The 9,860-nt window shown below is 40.4% G+C and overlaps 1 long non-coding RNA gene across 1 annotated transcript in view; it reads right to left on the bottom strand.

Moving 5' to 3' along the window:
* LOC140389394 (uncharacterized) overlaps positions 1 to 9,371 on the bottom strand; it is a 34,276-nt gene extending 24,905 nt beyond the window's left edge. The window contains exons 1-3 of the long non-coding RNA XR_011934373.1: positions 9,344 to 9,371; positions 3,923 to 3,949; positions 3,131 to 3,148 (exon numbers count right to left, since the gene is read on the bottom strand). This is a non-coding gene — a long non-coding RNA (uncharacterized lncRNA). The remainder of the gene's footprint in view (positions 1 to 3,130; positions 3,149 to 3,922; positions 3,950 to 9,343) is intronic.
* Positions 9,372 to 9,860: the final 489 nt, after the last annotated feature.

Genomic DNA, 9,860 nt, shown 5'->3' on the forward strand with positions numbered 1-9,860 from the left:
AAACTGCATTCCTGGACAAGATACTTTCTCTCTTACTCATAGTACCACTTCACCACTCTTCACTAGACTTTCCAACCTTACCTTATATAATGGAACGCTATTCCTCTCACCCTGAATTCCACATATCACCACATTTACTGGCAACATTCTTACCAAACTACCTATTTCCTCATCTCTTCCCATTAAAGATCGACTAGCCCCTGTATCTCTCAAAATTGTGACTCCGTTAGCTGCTCCTCCTGATACACATGATTAAACTTCAGACACAAAACTAAATTATGTAAAGACATCTGGCACCTTCTTATCAAGTACCTCTTGAACAGGCTGTACACTCGTTTGCACCTTCTTCGCTTCCCTTGGGCTGTTCTTTACCACTCGTAACACATCCCACTGTCTTATCCTGTTTAACCACATCAGCCTTCCCAGTGCTTTTCTTCCACCACCAACACTGTGACTTTACATGGCCTACTTTACTGCAGTGAAAACATTTGAAACTTTTCATTTCTCTTCCACCCTCCTGGATTTCGTTTTTAATCTGAGGCACACTCTCATTATTATCTCCCATCAGGTCACCTTTACCTTTACCACTTGAGTAGTTCCCATTCCCCAGTTTCTATCCCCCATCGGCTGAAACTGATGTCGGAAAACAATCTTTGATTTATGAACTAATTCATAATCATCTACCATTTCTGCTGCTAATCTCGCAGCTTTAACCCTCTGTTCTTCCACATGAGTTCTCACTACATCCGGAATTCATTTTTTAAACTCCTGCAGAAGTATAATTTCTCTGAGAGCTTCATACGGTTGGTCTATTTTCAAAGCCCTCTTCCACCTATCAAAATTACTCTGGTTGAGCCTTTCAAACTCCATGTATGTGTGACCAAATTCTTTCCTTAAATTTCTAAACCTTTGTCTGTAAGCTTCAGGTACTAGCTCATATGCACTTGAGGTGAATTTCTTCACCTCCTCATACGTTCCAGATACCTCCTCCGGTAGTGATGCAAACACTTCACTAGCTCTACCTACCAGCTTTGTTTGAATCAGTAACACCCACATGTCCTGTGGCCATTTCATTTGTTTAGCTACTTTCTCAAGTGACATGAAAAAGACTTCTACCTCCTTCTCGTCAAACCTTGGCAATGCGTGGACACATTTACATATATCCCCACCACGTCTTCGACTATGACGCTCTTTCTCACTATCCTCATCACTATCATCCAACTGTACGTTTCCCCTTAAATCTGCAAATTTTAACTGACTGTCTTGTTTCGGGGCCATTTTCTGATGTTCAAACTCTCTCTCTTTATCTTTTTTCCTGCTCTGTATCTCCCTTTCCCTTTCTTTTTGTTCTGCTAGTGATATTCTTTCTGTTCTCCTTTCTTCTCTCTCCTTTTCGCTTTCCTCTCTCTCTCTTTCTTTTTCCTCTCTTTCGTCTTCAGGCTTTAGTTATTTTTCATGTTCCATTTGTTTAATTTGCAACTGAATTTTTGCCATTCGCAATGAACCAAACTGTATCCCAAGCAATTTAAATGCTTAGCCACCGCCATATTTACCTCATCTTTTCGCATTCTGTCAGGTAATGTTAACTGCAATGTTTTTACCAAATCTAACAGTCTGCTTTTAGTCTCTGTCCGGAACGTACTGCGTGTGACAGTATCCACCCCGAAAAACGTCTGAGCCTCTGAAAGAGCCATTGTCCACAACACACTGAAACTAAAATACCGCACCGGAAAAGCAACAATCCTTCACTGTATTTAAGTTCACTACAGCCAGTCCAATAGATAGATTTTATCCCGGAGGAGCCCCCAATTATGGGAGAGGTGTTTTCAGAACCCCAAAATGTATCATGGAGTTCAACCAACCCCCCACCTTTAATAGATTGTTGCTATTGAAGGACACGGCTTCTTCCCCAGGTGTAGTATTACAGTTATGGACACATGGTTTTTAAAACAAACAATGTTTATTCCATGAACTCAAATTAACCTTTTAAATAAACATTGGATCTCTTCACACTCCTGACTTCAAAGATAACCCCGAAATTAATACAACACTTCCCAATCCTGAAAACTAAGCAGAAGTGAGCTCAGCTCCTCCCCTGTGACATCACATCGGTAATATGATCAGCTTCATTTCTTAAAGGTACGTTTCTTAAACATCCAATTCTTAAACGTACTCTCGCATGACACACACAATTCGTCATCGAAATAAAGCTCCTAATCTGTCTCCGTTTCTTTTACATCTCGATTCAGAGCTATTTCCATTCCAAATATCCGGATAAATGTATTATCCCTTTAGAAAGTTTACAAATTAAGGTGACATGGCCGTTGAATGCAGCGAACCTTTAATGGTACGATTCTTTGCAATTTGGTATTTGTTTTGCAGACTCGACATTGAGCTACACATTAGTTTCGGAGGTTTAATTTCGGGATCATGAATTGGAAGACGAATGGTTAAAATTAGTTTCAGATTGAAAAAGAAATAGGAGCCAAATTACAGAACAAAGTGTACACCTGTGACTGTGTTTTGATTTGAGTATTGAAATGGTGCTACTGATGCACAACTGTTTGCTTGCTGTTATCCTGCTTGCTGTTATCCTGCCATGTTTTACAGCTTGACTATTGTTGGAATGCTGGAACTATCCTTTTTCTAAATGTCACATTTGGTTTCCTGTCAGGAATACTAAAGTTCCTGCGACACAGTTTACGAAATATTTGAGGAAACATCACTTTGAAGTCAGTGATGGATGTCGTCACTTCAACCACGCGAACATTAAAACCGAACCAATATTGTGAAATTGCGCATTGGAATTTTTTTTCTTTCTGTTTTTGCTCAATCTTTTGCTGGCTGACTCAAGATAATAATACAGATGCCAGGAAACTGAAAGAAGCTATTTATCTTGATATTTTATTTCTGAATGGAATTCACGTATATGTGTCTTTGATGCGTCATCGTCATCCATTTCTTTCAAGTGCAGGAATGTAAAAATGCAGGTTTTATGCTAATCTAACGTTTGAAAGCTTGTACTTCCTTCGTAACGAACGAATTTGTTTCCGCACACAAAACCAAAATACTTTGCATTCTCCCGCAAAGAACCCTTAACTTTTCGAGATCATATTTTTCTTTCCTGTACCTCTTCGTCCTGAACCCTCTGTAAGAGAGAATCGAAGATGGACAAAAGTTGAGCGTTTAAGGTTCATCACAATTATATGCCCAAAACACTTCTCCAAAATGGAATCAATAGATCATAGTCGGTCACATATGTTGATAAGTCACAGTCAATTGCACAAAGTTTCTTACAAATCCACCTAGGGAACAGCGCCATGAAAGGGCAGAAACTTACCAACTGAAGTGGCTACGACAACATTTTCGAGACAATTAGGGACAGGAAATGTAAGGTTCTGCACGCACATATCCTGACAAAGAATATTGAGATATTTCCCTTTCTTCAGTCTACTGTGAAACAGAATGAAAAGTTCCTTCTGAAAATTCCACAGGGATTCACCTGCGGCATATCAGTGCATCTCCTTCAGCAATTATACAGGTTGTAATAATGGCTAGTTGAAGCTTCGATCGTTAGTTTCAGCTGGACCTTGTTAATTTAACAGCATGGAGTCCACGGATATGTGGGAAAGTGATTGCGCGTCAATAAAGTGCATCCATTAAATCACTAGAATACACAGCTTGTATCTGTAAAGTTTTCCAAAACAAGTTTCATTTCCCCAGGTTTCAGTGTACGTTAGCACCATAAATAAGCACAAACAAAACAATTTTGTAGTAAATTACAGGGCACTCTAATTATTGCTACCATGTATGTGCCTGTTGCCTATCTGAGTTGTCCGTTGCCACAACAAGATTCATTTGTAGGACACGCCCATCTTACATTATAACTGACACAAAATACGTAAATATTTGTATTTCTTACTGCACAGTTCACGGAGTGTTCTTAGTTCTAAAGTTGGAAAATTGTATTCCAATATAGGTTATTGAAGATAAGTAACTGAATGATTGCATACCATTTGACAGTGTACAATTAGTTTCAAATTCTCTTACATTGGCCAGATATAGTCAAGAAAATTAGTATGTAAGAGAACAATCAAAACCATGCAAATCATATATAAAACAATAGATACTAAGAAGTATTTAAGTAAAAGGGATTCTACATCATTTTGTTGGAATGAGGATGACGTGTTTCCTGCAACCTCATGCACCGTAAATATAGCGAAATGTGGAGTGAATCCTTTCCAACTAAAGTGTGTACATCATTCGCTGTGACTATCCACTATTTCTTGATTGTATTTTAGATTTAACCACGAGATGCGTCTGGCGTGATCCTCATCCATGAGTTCTGGATATGTAAGCGTCTTTGTAATATTATATAAGCAAGCGTGCTTTCAAGCTTGCCATAGCTTCCCGCTCCTGTGCAGTGAGTGGAAATTTAATGATGCGAGACAAATAAAGAATGGTAATGATAGTGGGATTATTTTGGGCTGCTATATTTCAACGAACATCTAGAGTTCGATATATGCATTTTCTATTCAGCGCTTAATTATGAAATCCTGTTCAACCCATTATTTTTCTTATTTTATATTCACCAGCAATATTTACAAATCTGATTCAAGCACAACTTTCCCATACTCCTTCAATTGACTTCCTTTCAACTATCAATCCAATTCAATGAAACGGGTTGACATCTTGGCAATTTTAATATATTCTGCCCAATAAACAGATAGAAAATTTCGATCAGACGAATCAAGTATCTGAGAAAGTTAAAATTGACGTGTAAATTAATACTACTATAGTTGTTTGAAAGTGAATAAAATTTGACCTGAAAAAGCAAACCACTAAGTCTGAATTCTACATTATCATGATGATATGAAGTCATTTTAATGTTTGGAGTATTTAAAATAAATAAAATCGGGTTTCATCGCTCCTACGTTTAGGTTTAAAACAAATGCGTAGATTTAATTTTAACTGTTGGTTCATCTTATAAAAATTCAATATCACTAGATACGAAAAAAGTTAAAGCGAGAAAAAAACATGATAAAGGTTTGACACTCGAATTTCTTGTCTTTGAAGACTTATTATTTTTAATTTGTTCATGCAACGTGGGCATCGCTCTCCGGGGCAGCATGTGCTGCCCATCGCTCATTAGCGTAAACAAAGTGGTTTGCTTGGACATTTAAGTGGACATTTAATAGTCAATCACATCGCTGTGGATCTGGAGTCACATGTATGGCAGACCGAGGAAAACGACAGATTTCCTTTCATGAAGGAGGCTAGTGAACCAGATGAGTTTTGTGACACTTGGTAACAGTTTCATAGTCATTATTAGACTGAACTGCCAGATGTTTAGTGAATGCAAATTTCAACATCTGCCGCGATAGGAATCAAAATAGCGCCTCCAGAGCATGACACTGGGTCTCTTCAATATTAGTCCATTCACAAAAACACTCCGACATCACTGCCCAAGTTAATACTCGGAAACTAAAATATTGATGTTAATCTAGTCTGTCCAGCTTGGGAGAGGTGAATGCTTTAAGTGTCCAGGAAGAGCAGACAGTCTAATTTACACAGCTTATCGAACGTGTGAAGCAGATTGGAATAAATTGTACACATTTCTAGGTTGAGTCATGCCAATGAAATTGTATTCTTTGTATTTGCTTTTGTTATGACTTGAAGTCATTCTCTTTGATACTTGAATGTAATCACTAATTTACAAAATAATCGAACGATCAGAAATAAAATGGTCCTAGAATTAAAATCATAGAAAGGGACATTAGGCCCATTGGGTCTGCAGCTCTAAAAGAGCATAATCACTTCTTCCACTACCCCGAATTTGCCTGCAACCCCAGTTGGCGAAATGACTAAGCACAGGTTGATCCAACACTTAGCCACCTTGATGGAATGTTTTCCGTTATGTTCCCCATTGATAATGAGGTATGTGCAATTGGCCCATCATTAACACAGGTGTGAACTTAGAACAACAAAGAACAAAGAAATGTCCAGCACAGGAACCCTCCAAGCCCGTGTCGACCATGCTGCCCGACTAAACTACAATCTTCTACACTTCCCGGGTCCATATCCCTCTATTCCCATCCTATTCATCTATTTGTCAAGGTGCCCCTTAAATGTCACTATCGGCCTGCTTCCACCACCTCCTCCGGTAGCGAGTTCCAGGCACCCACTACCCTCTGTGCAAAAAACTTGCCTCGTACATCTACTCTAAACCTTGCTCCTCTCAACTTAAACCTATGCCCCATAGTAATTGACCCCTCTACCCTGGGGAAAAGCCTCTGACTATCCAATCTGTCTATGCCCCTCATAGTTTTGTAGGTCTCTATCAGGTAGCCCCTCAACCTCTGTCGTTCCAGTGAGAACAAACCGAGTTTATTTTACCACTCCTCATAGCTAATGCCCTCCATACCAGGCAATATTCTGGTAAATCTCTTCTGCACCCTCTCTAAAGCCTCCACGTCCTTCTGGTAGTGTGGCGACCAGAATTGAACACTATACTCCAAGTGTGACCTAACTAAGGTTCTATACAACTGCAACATGAGTTGCCAATTCTTATACTCAATGCCCCGGCCAATGAAGGCAAGCATGCCCTATGCATTCTTGACTACCTTCTCCAACTGTGTTGCCCCTTTCCGTGACCTGTGGACCTGTACACCTAGATCGCTATCTAAATCCTGCTGTATCATCTTACAGTCCTCATCGCTATCCGCATTTCCACTAACCTTTGTGTCGTCTGCAAACTTACTAATCAGACCAGTTACATTTTCCTCCAAATTATTCATATATACTACAAACAGCAAAGGTACCAGCACTGATCCCTGCGGAACACAACTGGTCACAGCCCTCCAATTTGAAAAGCATCCTTCCATTTCTACTCTCTGCCTTCTATGGCCTAGCCAGTTCTGTATCCACCTTGCCTGCTCATCCCTGATCCAGTGTGACTTCACCTTCAATGCCCGACCTGCTTCAATCATCGTTGTGACCTCCTCGAAAAACTCTATCAAATTAGTGAGACACGACCTCCCCTTCTTAAAACCATGCTGCCTCTCACTAATACGTCCATTGCTTCCAAGTGGGAGTCGATCCTGTCTCGAAGAATTCTCTCCAGTAATTTCCCGACCACTGACGTAAGGCTCACCGGCCTGTAGTTCCCTGGATTATCCTTGCTACCCTTCTTAAACAGAGGAACAACATTGGCTATTCTCCAGTCCTGTGGGACATCACCTGAAGACAGTGAGGATCCAAAGATTTCAGTCAAGGCCTCAACAATTTCCTCTCTAGCCTCCTTCAGTATTCTGGGGCAGATCCCATCAGGCCCTGGGGACTTAGTTACCTCAATATTTTTCAAGGCGCCCAACACCTCGTCGTTTTGGATCTCAATGTGTCCCAGGCTATCTACACACCCTTCTCCAGACTCAACATCTACCAATTCCATCTCTTTGGTGAATACTGATGCAAAGCATTCAGTTAGTACCTCGCCCATTTCCTCTGGCTCCACACATAGATTCGCTTGCCTGTCCTTCAGTGGGCCAACCCTTTCCCTGGCTACCCTCTTGCTTTTCATGTACGTGTAAAAAGCCTTGGGATTTCCCTTAACCCTATTTGCCAATGAATTTTCGTGACCCCTTTTAGCCCTGCTGACTCTTTGCTTAAGTTCCTTCCTACTTTCCTAAGATTCGACATAGGCTTCACCTGTTCCCAGCCTTTTAGCCCTGACAAATGCCTCCTTTTTCTTTTTGACCAGGCCTACAATATCTCTCGTTATCCAAGGTTCCCGACAATCGCCGTATTTATCCTTCTTCCTCACAGGAACATGCCGGTCCTGAATTCCTTTCAACTGACACTTGAAAGCCTCCCACATGTCAGATGTTGATTTGCCCTCAAACATCCGCCCCCAATCTAGGTTCTTCAGTTCCCACCTAATATTGTTATAATTGACCTTCCCCCAACTTAACATATTCACCCTAGGACCACACTTAACCTTATCCACCAGCACTTTAAAACTTACTGAATTGTGGTCACTGTTCCCGAAATGCTCCCCTACTGAAACTTCAACGCCTGGCCAGGCTCATTCCCCAATACCAGGTCCAATACCGCCCCTTCCCTAGTTGGACTGTCTACATATTGTTTGAAGAAGCCCTCCTGGATGCTCCCTACAAACTCTGCCCCGTCTAACCCCCTGGCACTAAGTGAGTCCCGGTCAATATTGGGGAAGTTGAAGTCTCCCATCACCACAACCCTGTTGTTTTTACTCTTTTCCAAAATCTGTCTACCTATCTGCTCCTCTACCTCCCGCTGGCTGTTGGGAGGCCTGTAGAAAACCCCCAACATTGTGACTGCACCCTTCTTATTCCTGATCTCTATCCATATAGCCTCACTGCCCTCTGATGTGTCCTCCCGTAGTACAGCTGTGATATCCTCCCTAACCAGTAGCGCAACTCCGCCACCCCTTTTACATCCCCCTCTATCCCGCCTGAAACATCGAAATCCTGAAACCTTTAGCTGCCAATCCTGCCCTTCCCTCAACGAGGTCTCTGTAATGGCAACAACCTCATAGTTCCAAGTACTAATCCAAGCTCTAAGTTCATCTGACTTACCCGTAATACTTCTTGCATTAAAGCATATGCACTTTAGGCCACCAGACCCGCTGTGTTCAGCAACTTATCCCTGTCTACTCTGCCTCAGAGCCACACTGTCCCTATTCCCTCGTTCTCCCTGTATGCTGTCACCTTCTGACCTATTGCTCCCGTGCCCACCCCCTGCCATACTAGTTTAAACCCTCCCGTGTGACACTAGCAAGAGGTATTCTAAGAGGTATTCAATTATTTTATTCGGCATTTGTTTTAGTTGATATTAGGGAACAGCCAGGTTTCACAGAGTTTGAGCTCTAAAACATTTGCCTTTGAAATAAGGAAAATAACTTAATCATATATCATAATGGGATGGATTAAAATTGATGGTTTATGTATGTTCAGTGATTTAGAATTCATATCATTAAGCTGGAAATGCTTATGATACTACTTCAATGTCAATTGGAATTTACGGCAATCAGGAATGTAAGAGTTCATTTTGTAAAATGTGCACTTGGATCGTTTGGCAGCGCAGTTAAATTTCGGCAGGAGCACAAAAGAGAAAACGGTGGATTAGCTTTCAGTTTTTCCCCACCCTCCACTCCACCTGATTTCCTTCCCTGATGTTTTCGTTAAAAAGTTGACAAACTGTGTCCGATATTGACGGCTAATTATTTTTTCTCCTCTCTTGATATGGGCCAAACAAAATTCACCAGTTCTGAGAGGAAGCAACAGAGAAATAAAATTGGATACCTTACCTTCATTTTTCAGGGCAAGTAGTTCCTCTTGGACAAAATAAGTGAAAGTTATGGGAAAGAAAACAATAGCAAACATCACTTAACCACATAAAGTTCAATTAAAAGTAAATACAGTTACAATTTTTAAATCATTGTGAATCAATCAAAGAAAGGTTACAAAATAACTTATCTTTCTTACCGATATCTTTCTGAATGGCTATTAATTTTTCTAGTTCTAAATATAGTAATGGTACAATTTGAGTTAACGTAATTTTTACAACCATTCAATGTTGTGCAAAATATCATTTATTAGGCATAAAATAACAGCGTGTTCTGTCAGCATTAATTTTCTAAGTCAGAGGAAAAACACAAAAAATATGCAATGCATGGTTATTGTATTTTCAAGCTATTCTCTGAAAGATTACCTTTGTGAATGAAAGAAAAAATGACGTATTTCCCTAAACATTACATCAAGGCCATGGTTAGTTTTCGGACTGTAAGGAAGGAAATAACTTCGCCAATTAAAAAACAATGATGA

The sequence above is a fragment of the Scyliorhinus torazame genome, chromosome 14 (assembly GCF_047496885.1).
Source record: "Scyliorhinus torazame isolate Kashiwa2021f chromosome 14, sScyTor2.1, whole genome shotgun sequence".
Taxonomy (NCBI): Eukaryota; Metazoa; Chordata; class Chondrichthyes; order Carcharhiniformes; family Scyliorhinidae; genus Scyliorhinus; species Scyliorhinus torazame.